Below are 16,321 nucleotides of genomic sequence, written 5' to 3'. Positions count from 1 at the left end.
TTTCACTACAAATCCCTTATATGACACCCTAACTCCCTTAGATCCCCTTACAAACACTTTCAATATGGGCTCTATATGTACTCAACCCATCCATCCCATGTATAATCTCTAATTCCCCCAAAGGAAAGTCTATAAGGTTAGCAGGAAGCATAACTTCCCCAACTAAGACTGACATATCTTTATACACTTTTCGACACTTAACTGACTCTCCGGAAGGTATTAAAACATCATTTGTTATCTCCTCATAATTACTCAACAAGGGTCCTAGCATGTTCACAAGATATGAAAGAATGGGTCACTCTCGAGTCGAACAAAACAAAAGAAAGTATAGAGTTAACTAGAAATGTACCAGTAACCACGTGAGCGTCATTCTCTGCAGCTTCTTTCCCCATCATAAACAGCTTACCACACCATTTAACAACATTCTGAACTGTGCTAGCCGAACCAGTTGGCTTAGCACTACTAGCTTGATTTCCTCCATTTCCTTATTTCTGGTATGATCCCCCGTTGTTGCGATTCTGATTATTATTGTAATTACCATAACTACTCTAATTATTATACTGGCCCGAGGGCCTGTTACTAGCATAACTCGGTGCTGGTATGCGATAACCACCCTGAGCTCCTCTTCCATCCCATTCCGCGGTGCACTCCTGCACTCGAAAGCTCGATGACCCATCATCTAAAAGTTATAGCATTGCCAAGTGAGAATAGATCCTTGGCTTTGACTCCTGGTCCCATAGTTGTTGTACCCCTTTGACTGGCTCGCTCCTTCGGCTGAATATGATTTGAACTGATTGTAATGTGGCTTCTTACTAGTCGCGCCACCCTTGCTGGTAGTTTCCACCTTTCTCTTTTCTCCCCTTTCCTTTTTATCTTCCTTAAGCATGTCGGCTATCCTCTCGGCGTTACCAGCCCTCTGGTATACCTCTTTAACAGTAGTTGGCTCCCCTACTATGAGCCTCTTCTTATTCTATATGGATAGCCCCCTTTCAAATTTAACAGCTAGCATCTATGGCCTCATATTCAGATCGCTCACATACTCGGGCAGTTCCTAAAAGAGGTTATGGTATTCTTCCATTGTCATCTTTTCAGCCATCTTAAAGGTATCAAATTCCGACCTCATGCTGCTGCGAATGTGCTCAGGTACAAAGGTGTTCCTTAGCAATAACTTGAAGTTATCCTAAGGAATATAAGATCTTCCCATTTCCTTGTAATCATCTCTCATCCCTTCCTTATTTCTGCTCCACCAAAGCCTTGCCTTCCCTTTTGGATAGTGAGCCACCTAATCCACCTGAAGTTCAGCTGGGCAATTCAACAATTCGAATAAATTATCGAATTCCCTACACTAGTCTTCTAGTTTCGAAGGTTCACCTAACCCATCATACTTAGCAGGCATATGACGAGCTACGATCGAACTCATCTTTGCTGCATCCATAGCTGATGCTTTCCTTGTGTTTTTTAGCGCCTCTTGTAATGCCTCATTCATTTGAATCAACCTATCAACCTCCTCTTGAGACATGGTTGAGGGTTGAGACTTCTTTGGAGGTATTCTCTTGTTTCTATCATATTAACAAACATAAGCTATCAATCATTAGACCAACTCGTTTCATAAGGATAAACTGGCATATTACTCTCATTTTGTATGTATATAACTTGAGTTCAAATATATATAAAACAATTAAGAATCCATCATATCGCTAGACAAAATTATCTGATAGCAACAACACTCGCATAAATCTCCCCAACGTACAGTTGGTCGATCGACGGCCGAGTATGTTGATCGACACACCCACTAAGTCGTTCGAATTTCTCAATCGACACAGGAGCCACATCAAAGTTTTCGTGGTCGATCGACGGTCTGTAACGCATCCCCTATGTCGACTGACAAGCTGCAGTAATTGTTAGACATGTCGAAAAAAATATATTGCTCCCCATTTATGCACATATACTAATCCGAGGACAGAATTCACGTTTTTTTTTGTTTTTTTTTTCAATATGCAAACATTTCACAATATAATTGATCATCTCCAAAATTTTCCATGTTATATAGTTCAATTCATCAGTTCTCATTACTCATTTTTCTCAACTTCTGTACAAAGTGCTATCCTTCATTCATTTATATAGCCATCTTTTAATACAGTAACTTCAACACTTCTTTCAAACCCCTAATTAATGCATTATAGCAACGGAACACACATAACATCCACGCTAACTACCCCTGCTCTCATCTCACCGCAGTGTCCGGTTCAAAGCTAATAGGGTCGTAGCTCAAGTTAAGGATGTCTCCCCAACCAAGCTATCTAGGGCTCCTACCAGTTCTTACCCGGGTTCATTTTTAATTAACACATCCTAGGTTCTTTCTTGTTCATTGGTTATGCCCAAGGATCGTAAATGCTCTGATACTACATTGTAATACCCCCTTTTAGGAAGGAGCCTTAACAAGGCATTCCCGACTAAATGAGAGTGTTACCATCTCGAATAACCGAGGTAGTGAAGTACAAAGTATAAACATATCCATGGTACTTTAATAAATAAATTAAGCCAACTGTAAAAACTGCCAATACGGCTTACAACTCCCAACCAAAGCAATGAAATGTAAAGTTTACAACTTTATTACACTCAAATGTAAAACCAATGTTTAAAGACTCGTGAGAACTCGACTCAAGCTTCATCAATGTCGCGATCGTCCACTCCCGCTAAGCACAACATCAAAATACAGCTACTATGTAACGCCCCGTAAATTTCGGACCGTTAATATGTTTCGAAAATAATTAATTAATCAAGTAAAATTTGATAATAATGTATTTAAAGTAAAAATAATTCAAAGAAATATAATTTTATTATATTTTGAAGAAAAGTATTTATTTTGATAGTTTGGAAATGTTTAAAAATAGTTTAAACCGTGTAAAAACTTTTATTTCGAAATAAGGGCGTATCGGGGGGAAAATGACAATTCGTTTGAACGTTGGGTAAACGAATTTGGATATGGGTCGAATGAATACTCAATTTTATTGTAATCTCGTGTTTAAAGACTTTGGACTTGACGGAATTTGCATTTGACTTACGGATTTAATTATTTTTGAAACGAGTCAAAACCGACTCGTTAAAAATCCCGACTAAAAATTCCGCACGTACTTTTTTCTCCTTTCTTTTCCTCTTACACGGCACACCCCTTTTCTTTTCTTTCTTTTTTCTGATTTTGTTCCATCATCATCATCAACATCTCACAAATTCAACCCAAAACACCATTTATATAAAATCAAGCCTAAAATCGCCATAAAATCTTCGTTTCTTGTCCGTTTTTCGCGAAATTTACCTTTCCGGAATCCCCTCGCCACGATCTACAACTTAGTATGTTCTAATTTCAATTTTCATTAAGTTCTTTTAAGACCAAATTTCGGTGATTTCGGTTTTGTGCTTAATTTTTGTGTTTTTTATTGTTAAATTAGGTGAAGGATTGGAAGACGAGTTCGGGGACTCGTATATTGTAGAGGATAGCGGTTAGTTGTGGTTAGGGTTTCGGTTTTGAGGACTAATTGCTCATTTTCTAGCTTAAGGTAACATATTTCGAGCTACTCGACGAATTATCGTCACATGTTTTTGATTTTTGTATGTTTGGTGAATTTTTGTTTGGGTAGTAATTTTTCACATGTTAAACTTAGTTGCATGCAAGCTTAATTTGTGCCTTTTGGTAGTTTAAATTATCAAAATTGAATTGGGGACGATTAATTAATTTTCAGACGGTCTTATAATGTATAAAAATGAAAAAAAGGAGAAGAAATGGTGCGGCGGCGGGCCGGCAGCAGCGGCAGGCCCACGGCAGCCCGGCCGGTCTTGGGGTTGGCCCGGGTCGGTCCGTTGCTTGTTTCGCGGTTTTCCATGCTTTGTCCGTCATTTTAAGTTCATCATGGATATAGTTAGAATGAGTATACATGGTTAAATTTGTTAAGAGAATCATAAAAGTTATGCTAATGGTAGAAAAATTATGTTATATTGACAATTATCACATGTTAGGATAATTTACAAAATGAAATGGTAATTAATAGGCTCAAAATGAATTTTATAGCTATAATTGAAATGTTTTGTTGAGTGTGCCAAAACCGAGCCTTAGTCCCTTTGATCGATGTGATGTCGATTAATTGAGTGATTGGTCACCGCAATTTGACCCGCACTGTCGCAGCAGCAGGTGGGGTTGCGGGTAAAAATTCGGTTGAATGAATTAGATAATCGGCCTTTTTCTTGTTTTAGGCCATTTATTATATCTCTATTTCACATGTGTAATTAGTTGAATTTAAATAGTTTCTTATTTAGTTAGTTGAGTTTAAATAGCTTCTTATTTTGTAGTAATGGCCCTAGTTTCCCCTAAAGCCTTTTATATTGTTATAATTGCTAGGATTGGAAATTGGTATTGAATTCTTATTGAGGAACTGTTGGGATTGTATATCTTTGTAAATAGACATTTATATAGCTTTCATATGATAGAATATTAGAATTTATGTTGGTAAGTAGGACTTTTTGCCCTCTTAAGGTTAAGTGGGTGTCTTACTTGACTTATGTGGTGAGTTTTGGGTGGTGTGGGCTAAAATATTCAAGCTGGGACTAGCTGTGACTAGGTCCTAGGTGAGTATTTCGGCCTTCATCATAGATAGGTCTTTATAGTCTCTGACGAGTATATGTTCACTGCTTGATAGCCTTTGTGTTCCTGACTAGTGGATGTTTATCCAAGTTGGGGCATGACCTCAGGTACTAATTTTGATAGTATGGGGTCAGCTTAAGTACTAGCCGACCCTTCGGTGGTGTCCTTAGGGTACTCACTTCACTTTGTTTTAAAAAAAGTTGTGAGTCTTGGGTGCGGTGGTGTGTATCCGCATGTCTAGGTCTGCGCAGATTTTAGGCTAGGGTTGTGTTGTATCTTGGCCATGTTTTCTTAATAGTAACCGCTGAGCCAAGATACCGGTTCGATTACCTTCCCTACCTCGTGGTATAGACTTGAGTTACAAAGTGACTATTGACGGTGCTAAGAACTTATGCCTGTCTTTGATATATTGCCCTTTCTTGTTTGATGATTCTATGAATCATAGAAGGTGAGATGCAAGCCGGCTATGGTTGATAGAGTTTGGATTACAATTTGTTATATGATTCACATGATAGTTAGTTGGGTCAGTTTAGGGGTCATTTGTTAGAATACATGATAAGTAAATGGTTTATCAAATTGTTTACATGTTACATTAATTTTGACGATTCGTGGCTGGGAGGACTCGAAGTTACTCCCCACTGAATTGTGGCTTTCGTGTTTGTATAAAATGCGATTGTGGGTTGTTGATGCTTTGTTTGGGGTCACAGAGACGGCTAGTGAGCAAGGAACCTTGGACCTAGTTTTGGCTATTTTATTAGTAAACCTTTTACACTTTTGGTTTGTATATAATTTGAAGGGACATATGTCTCCCTTTCTATTTTTGGGTTGTATCTTTATATTTCCGCGTCTTAAGCTATGTATGTAAATTAGTTTATCAGTTGTTGCAGGGTTTCTGACACTCTTCTTGAGTTGGAATTGGTTGTGAATGGTTTAGTTAGAAAATTTTTGAAATTGCAGGTTTTTGGATTAGTTGAACCATTTACAAACATATCCTACCAGTTTTTCTGTAGAAATTACGCATTTAAGTAATTAGATAACGCTAAATATCAAGGGTGTCACAGTTGGTATCAGAGCCTATTGCTCCCGATGCACGTTTGTGCACCCCACTTAGAAATCACTTGACCTTAAAATAATAAACTTGAGAGAAGGGTAGGATGGGTAGAATTAGGATTTTATGTGGTAGTCTGTTTGTGATTGCTAATTGTTAGGTTTGTTGATTGTTAGTTATTAGTTTTGGTGCCACTAAAGGTTGGTTATGCCAAATGTAGAATGCTTCCACTTTCTTGATATTTCTTTTCGTATTCAGTGTATCTTACCTTAATCTTCCATTTTCGTTGGTCATTCGTCTTTCAAATTCCTCTTATCTTGCCTAGGTAACTACCTTTCAATTCTTTCTCCCGTTTCATCTTAGGTTCGTCTTCTTCTTATAATAAAGTCCATGTGGACACTTTCCTTTTATACCGCAGGATAGTTCCCTTGTCCAAGAGAACCCAGTTTTGAGAGAATGTAACTTTGGAGGGCGTGAACGAGTTGAGAAATTGATTGGTTAAGGTTTGAGTGGTATAGGAGAATATAACTTGGGATCCTTTGGTTAATCTTGTTAGTTGTGCTTAATGTGAGAGTTTAGTGAGTTGAGAAAATACCTTGGGATTTATGTCTATAGAGAGCTTGTTTGTTATAGGTGATTCAAAGATGGGTACTAACTTAGAACATAGGATGGAATGAACCTAAGCTACTCCATTTGAGAGTCTCGATATTTCTTGTGGAGAATTAAAGATATGATAGTTAGCCCTAATCCTTGTGGGCCTTGAAAGGAATACAATAGGACATTGATGTTGATTAATGGATTGGTATTGTACTTCGGAATTAGATAGTTTGTTAAACCTTTTGAGTTGATCAAATCTAGTATAGAGTAGCCCTTGTTGACCTTATAAAACATATCTGAATTTGGGAATTTTGGTGGAATGTTGTTCGATATAGTTCGTGAGTTCAAGGATGTGATTCCAATTTATGGTATCGGAAACTAGAAGCATTAAGTGGTGTGATGATGGAGTAAACAAGCCAGGGTACTTGGAGATGACATAGTAAGTGAAGTTCAATGACGAGAATTGTAAAGGAGATACTTTGGGACATGGATGGTAACAAATGAATTTGTGTGGTGAATTGATTTTGGCTCTTAGAATCAATTGAGTTGAGGAATACTTACCATTGTGGAATCCTTGTTAGTCCTACGATGTAGTAGACATTTAGGGCTTTGTTGAGCACCTTAGTGAAGTAACCTTATCATATCGATCATAAGCTTTGATGAGTGTTTAGTAAGCGGTAACCCTTTCATTGTGCCGCTTCTATTCTCCTTTCCTTCTCTTTAACGATCGTTGAACCTTGTCTTTATGCTAAATTTTACGTATCTTCTTCTTTCCCGAGATATCTTCTTAACTCGAATACCTCTTATTTTTGTCAACCGTTGTCTTTACGGTCTGACTCCTTAGTTTCCTCACTTGTCAGATGCATGTACCCTTCAGAAATGTTTTACTGTTACTCTATTCCGTTATCACTCCTTACCTCCTTAGTATAGTTGGTACCCTGTTGACCATGTTTATAGAGTTTGTAAGATGTGATTTGAGGATATAGGTTTGACTAAGTAGCCGAGTTTGGGTTGGGCTTCCATAATCATTTTAGATATCAGGGTTTGATAGTGTATATGTTATCATGTGGAAATGTTAAATGTGGGATTATTTGTTGGTTTTAGAGGGTGATATTGATTACTACTTGAAGTATGTTATGAGAGTGAGAGTAAGCTACATTGTTGGGAAGTCTTAGCACTTGTTTTGGTAACTAGAAAGGGTAATGGTATGGATGACACCAATTGTTAGGCTAAGGAACCTAATTTCAATTTATGGTTTAGAAACTCTGAGGTGATAAAGTGTTGTTACAATTATGACCTTGTACCTTGAGAATTTAATGGTAAGTAAGTTTAGGATATCAAATTTGAAAGAATACTCCTTGGGGATGTTGATGACCAGAATGGTTTGGTGATGTGATTTGGCATTGTAGTTGACTCTTGAGAGTTCTTGAGTTTAGAGAGACTTAGTGTTGAGAAGAATTTGTTAATCCTATAGTTTTATAGACCTTGAGGTCGCATTGAGTGCTTGACATGATGAGACAATATTGAGCCGGGTGTAGTTCGCTTTTGAGAATCCTTAATAAGTAAAAGGATAGAGAAACTTGAGATCCTATTGATTTTTCATAATTTGAGGTTGGTATGTTACTACCTTGTTTTGAAATGAGAACCTTGTGGAATTTTTGAGGAACCTTCTCTTGGAGTTTAGAGCATGGAATTAGGACTCTTGATTAAAGGTTTACTTTTTGAGGAACCCATAGTTGACACTAGTGGGATACAAATACAGCTTTGTTGGAAGTCTTGACCTTAGGCTTGTGAAAGTTGTTTCGGGATGTTTGAGAATTTGGAGCTTTGAGATCACACTTATAGTGAAATATCTTGTTCCAGGGAATATGTTAGGAAGAAGTAACATAAGCGATTGAGGAGACTCTTGGGAGTGATGTTGTTATTGGAGATATGGGTGTCTGGCGTTTCCTTGGTGTCTAATCTCCCTTCTTCCTTGATCATGAGCGTTACCACTCATATCTCTCTTCCTTACATCATCATACTCCTCTCGTAAGTTTGATGTTGGTAACTTATGAAACTCTATCTTTGACATCCTTGTAATTATGACTTCAATTCTTACCCCATAAAATTCATCATAGTTTTTTTTTGATTAGTTAAGCTTGAATCCTTTTAGCATACCTGCTCCTATGAGGTCTAAGTTACTTTTCACTTCGGGGAATTTCTAAATATTTCAAGCTACCAGTTTCGATTCATTCTTGAAAGTTTATGTCACTTCTGCAAACCTAACCTATTTTTTAAGGATTTGAAAATGAAATTTTGATTTATTTCCGTAAGGTATTCCTTTTTCTTACTTTTGTTCCGAGTTTCTAAGCCTTGTATAATCATATTTAGTAAAGATAGTATTCTTACTATAGAATTTTAAACTAAAAGGTTGAAAAGGCTTTTATGATTTTCAATGGTTTTAACATTAGTGAATGTTAAATCTCGTTGTTGGAGACGTCCCAATAATGGATTTTCTCATTTATTGGTGTAGAAATATTTTTATATCTTGATATGAATATGGATGTTCTTGTCTGATCAACAAGAGTATCACCGTTTCATTGAAAAGATACCTATATTTTCTTATAACTATAATTTCTCCTTCTAAGTTTCGAGGGCGAAACTTTTTGAAAGGAGGGGTGGTTGTAACGCCCGTAAATTTGGACCGATTAATATGTTTGAAAATAATTAATTAATCAAGTAAAATTTGACAATAATGTATTTAAAGTAAAAATAATTCAAAGAAATATAATTTTATTATATTTTGAAGAAAAGTATTTATTTTGATAGTTTGGAAATGTTTAAAAATAGTTTAAACCGTGTAAAATCTTTTATTTCGAAATAAGGGCGTATCGGGGGGAAAATGACAATTCGTTTGAACGTTGGGTAAACGAATTTGGATATGGGTCGAATGAATACTCAATTTTATTGTAATCTCGTGTTTAAAGACTTTGGACTTGACGGAATTTGCATTTGACTTACGGATTTAATTATTTTTGAAACGAGTCAAAACCGACTCGTTAAAAATCCCGACTAAAAATTCCGCACGTACTTTTTTCTCCTTTCTTTTCCTCTTACACGGCACACCCCTTTTCTTTTCTTTCTTTTTTCTGATTTTGTTCCATCATCATCATCAACATCTCACAAATTCAACCCAAAACACCATTTATATAAAATCAAGCCTAAAATCGCCATAAAATCTTCGTTTCTTGTCCGTTTTTCGCGAAATTTACCTTTCCGGAATGCCCTCGCCACGATCTACAACTTAGTATGTTCTAATTTCAATTTTCATTAAGTTCTTTTAAGACCAAATTTCGGTGATTTCGGTTTTGTGCTTAATTTTTGTGTTTTTTATTGTTAAATTAGGTGAAGGATTGGAAGACGAGTTCGGGGACTCGTATATTGTAGAGGATAGCGGTTAGTTGTGGTTAGGATTTCGGTTTTGAGGACTAATTGCTCATTTTCTAGCTTAAGGTAACATATTTCGAGCTACTCGACGAATTATCGTCACATGTTTTTGATTTTTGTATGTTTGGTGAATTTTTGTTTGGGTAGTAATTTTTCACATGTTAAACTTAGTTGCATGCAAGCTTAATTTGTGCCTTTTGGTAGTTTAAATTATCAAAATTGAATTGGGGACGATTAATTAATTTTCAGACGGTCTTATAATGTATAAAAATGAAAAAAAAAGAGAAGAAATGGTGCGGCAGCGGGCCCGGCAGCAGCCGGCAGGCCCACGGCAGCCCGGCCGGTCTTGGGGTTGGCCCGGGTCGGTCCGTTGCTTGTTTCGCGGTTTTCCATGCTTTGTCCGTCATTTTAAGTTCATCATGGATATAGTTAGAATGAGTATACATGGTTAAATTTGTTAAGAGAATCATAAAAGTTATGCTAATGGTAGAAAAATTATGTTATATTGACAATTATCACATGTTAGGATAATTTACAAAATGAAATGGTAATTAATAGGCTCAAAATGAATTTTATAGCTATAATTGAAATGTTTTGTTGAGTGTGCCGAAAACTGAGCCTTAGTCCCTTTGACTGATGTGATGTCAGTTAATTGAGTGATTGGTCAGCCGCAATTTGACCCGCACTGTCGCAGGTGGGGTTGCGGGTAAAAATTCGGTTGAATGAATTAGATAATCGGCCTTTTTCTTGTTTTAGGCCATTTATTATATCTCTATTTCACATGTGTAATTAGTTGAATTTAAATAGTTTCTTATTTAGTTAGTTGAGTTTAAATAGCTTCTTATTTTGTAGTAATGGCCCTAGTTTCCCCTAAAGCCTTTTATATTGTTATAATTGCTAGGATTGGAAATTGGTATTGAATTCTTATTGAGGAACTGTTGGGATTGTATGCTGTAAATAGACATTTATATAGCTTTCATATGATAGAATATTAGAATTTATGTTGGTAAGTAGGACTTTTTGCCCTCTTAAGGTTAAGTGGGTGTCTTACTTGACTTATGTGGTGAGTTTTGGGTGGTGTGGGCTAAAATATTCAAGCTGGGACTAGCTGTGACTAGGTCCTAGGTGAGTATTTCGGCCTTCATCATAGATAGGTCTTTATAGTCTCTGACGAGTATATGTTCACTGCTTGATAGCCTTTGTGTTCCTGACTAGTGGATGTTTATCCAAGTTGGGGCATGACCTCAGGTACTAATTTTGATAGTATGGGGTCAGCTTAAGTACTAGCCGACCCTTCGGTGGTGTCCTTAGGGTACTCACTTCACTTTGTTTTAAAAAAAGTTGTGAGTCTTGGGTGCGGTGGTGTGTATCCGCATGTCTAGGTCTGTGCAGATTTTAGGCTAGGGTTGTGTTGTCTCTTGGCCATGTTTTCTTAATAGTAACACGAGCCAAGATACCGGTTCGATTACCTTCCCTACCTCGTGGTATAGACTTGAGTTACAAAGTGACTATTGACGGTGCTAAGAACTTATGCCTGTCTTTGATATATTGCCCTTTCTTGTTTGATGATTCTATGAATCATAGAAGGTGAGATGCAAGCCGGCTATGGTTGATAGAGTTTGGATTACAATTTGTTATATGATTCACATGATAGTTAGTTGGGTCAGTTTAGGGGTCATTTGTTAGAATACATGATAAGTAAATGGTTTATCAAATTGTTTACATGTTACATTAATTTTGACGATTCGTGGCTGGGAGGACTCGAAGTTACTCCCCACTGAATTGTGGCTTTCGTGTTTGTATAAAATGCGATTGTGGGTTGTTGATGCTTTGTTTGGGGTCACAGACGGCTAGTGAGCAAGGAACCTTGGACCTAGTTTTGGCTATTTTATTAGTAAACCTTTTACACTTTTGGTTTGTATATAATTTGAAGGGACATATGTCTCCCTTTCTATTTTTGGGTTGTATCTTTATATTTCCGCGTCTTAAACTATGTATGTAAATTAGTTTATCAGTTGTTGCAGGGTTTCTGACACTCTTCTTGAGTTGGAATTGGTTGTGAATGGTTTAGTTAGAAAATTTTTGAAATTGCAGGTTTTTGGATTAGTTGAACCATTTACAAACATATCCTACCAGTTTTTCTGTAGAAATTACGCATTTAAGTAATTAGATAACGCTAAATATCAAGGGTGTCACATACTACCTTATACCTGCTTTATTAACTGCTACCCATCCAATTGGAAATTATTGAATGGATCAACACGGGCCACCCGGAAATTGGTGACAATTTGACATAAGACACAAACACGTCAACCACTGGTTGAGTAGAGATAAAATAAAATAAAAATAAATAATCCGCCACAGAATAAATGATAACTGATAGCTGCAATAAGATTAGAAGAATAACCCTTAGAAATGAGTGCCAGTCTCCCGTCTTATACGGGCCAACTGTCACACTTGTCAGCAAGTACCAATAAATAGCACAACTCCCTTAATACTGTACTAATCTCATCTCACACTGGCACAACTTCCTTAACACTGTGCCTCAATAACAATATAATAACATCACATTTATAAGCATTCGATATAATATAATCAACCTAAAATAAACAAATCTTACAACAACCACAGTTCCAACCGTTACCAGTGTGTCGATCGACACTATACTACCGTCGATCGGCAGCCAGACATGGTGTCGCTAGACACTTCGCTATATGTTCCGTAATTCACTTGTTCTTTCATCAATATGTATATATCACAATTACCACACAAACTTATGAAATAATAAGGATGAGTAGGGTATCCCCACCTGTAACGATTCCGCAAAAGCTATAGCAAAAGATGGATTAGAACCGCTTCTCTACGAATCCGTTCCCTAATAAAATATAATAAGTATGTATGTAATCAACAACAGTATTACTAATTATGATTAGGAGTATTACATAATTCTTCCAACCCCGATTCAGCCTAGACAAGGCCTAACGAAGTTCGACACAAACCGACAAAGGCCAACACTTAATTGAAACGAATAGGAGATACTTACGACGATTAGTGTGGCGTAAAAATACAAGTTGCGCGACTCCTTCTCTTCCTATCTCACGGCAAGGTGTACTATTCGGGTGCTAGGTTTTTGTTTTCTTTGCAAAAGTATAAATTGATGAGAGGGGATGGGTATATATATGTTTTAGGGTAAAATAGAATATAATTAGTGCCAGGAAGCCCACATGGCTCGCACCTGTCGATCGACACATAGCAGTGGTCGATCTACGCAACCCCCATACATAAGTCGATAGACTTTGTTGTTAGACACAGACTCTCAAACTCGTGCACCACTCCCTTCTCGTTAGACAATAGCTCTTATTCGATAGACAGCTCAACTAGGTCGATAGACAGTCAGTGTCACTCGATAGACGAAGCCATTAGACTTAGTACAAGTTCACAAGACAAAGACTTAAAGACTATATAGGCTATACAGTTTAACGTAACGTATCATTCTTATAAATTATGAGGTATTACATTAAGGGTGGTGAGTTGTTTATGTTGGTTGTTGGTGTCGGGTTTAAGGAGGGTGAATAGGGCGTGGTTTTGTGGGTTGTAGGGTGCGGTTAGGCTGATGGTTATGGGCTGGTTGGGTGCGTCGTGGTACAGGCTAGTGATTGCTGGGTTGAGAGGAGTCGGTGGTGGCTGGTGCTGACGGGTTTTAGCGGGTTTAAGGGGGTGTTGGACACGGTGTTACACCGTGTATATGGGGTATTAAAAGGGTTGGTTGTAACGGGTTTTATTTGGGTGTTTGGGTTTAAATTTAAAATGGGTTTTTCATTATAATTTACACGGGAAAATAATCGACGTAATTAATTTTTAATTAATTCAATTGTGGTACATAATTAATAGTTAGTAATTTCTAATTATTATAATTATTATTATATTTGTTAGGTGATGATTACGTGAAAAGAATTGGTATCTCATACACCCTAAACATAGACTATAAATACAAAGTAATTGCGAAGGGAGAAATTCATAAAATAGAAGAAGGAGATTTTGGAGACGAAAGAGGCAATTAGTGATAAAAGGTAAAACCGTCTTAAAACTTAATATTATTTTGTATAGCTTGTAACCGTGACATTCACAACCACAATACATCACCATAGAAACTCGTGGCTTTGACCTAGAGCAACCCTAGACCATCGTGAATTTGACCTGACCTTTTATTGACCACCATTGACCGTTCTGGGGTGGTTTTTGGGGCGGTTAAAGGTGGCGGGTGAGGGCTAAGTTGGTTTGAAGCAAGGGACTCAAACCCTAAATTGACCCGCCAATTGGATGAGTCTTGACCGGAGAATTGTGGGGTTCTGATGGGGTGGCCGAGTCGACTTTGGGGGAGGTGTTGGTGTGGTGGCAGATGGTGGTTTGTGATGGTGGTGGCGTTAAAAAGGGGGAAAATTAGGGGGGCGAGTTTGTTTGCACGTGACCATCTTAAGACGAGCACCGTAGTTGCGTTTCTGACCGTGAGTGAGGTTGGAGGGTACCGTTAGAACCGCCATGGACCAGGGGTGGCAAGTGGTGGCCGTTGGGTGTGAGAGTTGTTGTAGTGGTCGTGGTCGTGGGTTTAATACACGGTGTTGGAAGGGTTATTGCTGCTGTTGGTGGTGTCTTGTTGATTTGGGCGTAGGGGTTGCAGTCGTGTGAGGTGGTGTTGGAGGTGTTTGGAGCATGACTGGGTAGTTGCCAATGGTGTCCGTCGGAGTTGCTGGTGGCAGGGTGTATGGTGGCTGTTGTGGACGGGTTTCATGGGTGTTTTGGGGGTGTGTTTGACACGAATTAACCACGGCTTGTGGGATTTATTAATTGGGCAATTTGTGACGGGTTTTAATTGGTTAAGTTTGGATGACTCGGGTTTGTTTCTGAATCAGGTTTTTAATATCGTAATCCTTTGATAATAATAATAAATAATTAATTTGAAATAATGAATATAATTTATAAAAAGATAGAATGTAATATTAATAATTGATGGAAATTATAATATCTATGTTAGGTGACGATTTGTGAAGAATTTATAATCGGATTCGGTTACTTTATTATTGGATCGCTTTGAGCCGCTTATTGGATATTGCATGCCAGGTAGGATAGCTACTCAATCACTTTAATGTTTACTTGAATGATATTATCTGATTATATTGGTTGAATTATTTGGAATTATGATGCATGATATATGATTGTTGGTTGGTAGCATTGAGATGATTTAATTATTGACTACCTCATCTCGTGACTGAGATGATTATATTGATTATTGGATTCCTCAGCTTCGTGTCTGAGATGGTAAGAAATTGTGTTGCTCAATTGTTTGCATTTTCATATCATGAGCACTTGCATTGGATACCTCAGAACTGGTTCTGCAGGACTTGTTTTTGGGATGATGAGACTACCTCAACTTCGATTGGGATGATGAGACTACCCTGGCCAGGGATTGACGGGATGAACGGGAGCGTCGAAGGATTGATCATGAGCATGCATTGCATTTGCATTTAATATTGTCTTGTATTCATTTATTGTTGTTGATTAGCTATTCCTACTCAACCTTGTGGTTGACAGTGTATTCGTGAACACCTGTGATGAACCATAATGGGGAGCAGATTTGACAGGTACTAAAGATTAGTTGACTTGGGAGATATGAGATGCGTGAGGACTTGGCCAGTCTACCTAGAAGTCTAGACCACATAGATTATTTGATCACTTATTTATTCCGCTGCGAGTTGTATATTATTTGATAATAAGTTTATTGTAATAAACATGTAATCGTTAAAGTTTTAATTAAAGTACTTTGGTTTGTTGTACTTTTTTATTCACTACCTCGGGAAACCAAGATGGTAACACTCCCATTTACTTGGGATGTCTAGCTAAAGGCTCCTAAATAAATGGAGGTGTTACAATTATAATTATTATTATTATGGATCTGTAATTATGACGAGATGAGATTAACTATTATTGTTGAGTATGAATGTGGTATTGTGATGGGTGGTGTTGCGATCAGATGTACGTTGTTAAGGGACTTGTACTATGGGATGAACGGTAAAATGTACGTTGTTGAGGGAGGGGTACTATTATAAAAAGGCGGTACGTTGTTAAGGGAGGGGTACCATGGATATGAGCACGTTGTTAAGGGAGTAGTGCTATGTGTATGGAAGTTAACTATCTATTTTATATTTTTGTTGTTAGTATTTATTCCTACTCAACCTCGTGGTTGACAGTGTATTCGTGAACACCTGTGATGAACCGCAACTGGGGAGCAGACTTGACAGGTATTTAAGATTAGCTGACTTGGGAGCTTATGGGGATGTGTGAGGACTTGGCCAGTCTACCTATAAGTCTAGATCTTATAGTTGTTAATCACTGTATTTAATTCCGCTGCGAGTTATAATTTATTTTATATTAAGTTTATTTAGTTTAGTTAATTTGTAATAAACATGTAGTCGCTAATTTTATCTAAAGTACCTTGGTTTTTTGTACTTTTTTATTCACTACCTCGGGAAACCGAGATGGTAATGCTCTCATTTACTTGGGAGGCCTAGCTAAAGACTCCTGAATAAATGGAGGTGTTATATAATTTTATTCAA

The 16,321-nt window shown here is 37.4% G+C and overlaps 1 long non-coding RNA gene across 2 annotated transcripts; it reads left to right on the top strand.

Annotated features, from left to right (window-relative positions):
* Nucleotides 1-3,156: 3,156 nt before the first annotated feature.
* On the top strand, nucleotides 3,157-10,332 carry LOC141598690 (uncharacterized). Of its 2 annotated transcripts, none has more exons than XR_012523619.1 (3): nucleotides 3,157-3,351; nucleotides 3,450-3,557; nucleotides 9,669-10,332. It is a non-coding gene; the product is annotated as an uncharacterized LOC141598690 (long non-coding RNA). The 2 variants fall into 2 exon arrangements; XR_012523623.1 differs by lacking the exon at nucleotides 9,669-10,332 and adding an exon at nucleotides 5,594-6,301.
* The last annotated feature ends 5,989 nt before the right edge of the window (nucleotides 10,333-16,321 follow it).

This window comes from Silene latifolia, chromosome 1 (genome assembly GCF_048544455.1).
Source record: "Silene latifolia isolate original U9 population chromosome 1, ASM4854445v1, whole genome shotgun sequence".
Classification (NCBI taxonomy): domain Eukaryota; kingdom Viridiplantae; phylum Streptophyta; class Magnoliopsida; order Caryophyllales; family Caryophyllaceae; genus Silene; species Silene latifolia.
This window is presented reverse-complemented; position numbering and strand designations above follow the sequence as displayed.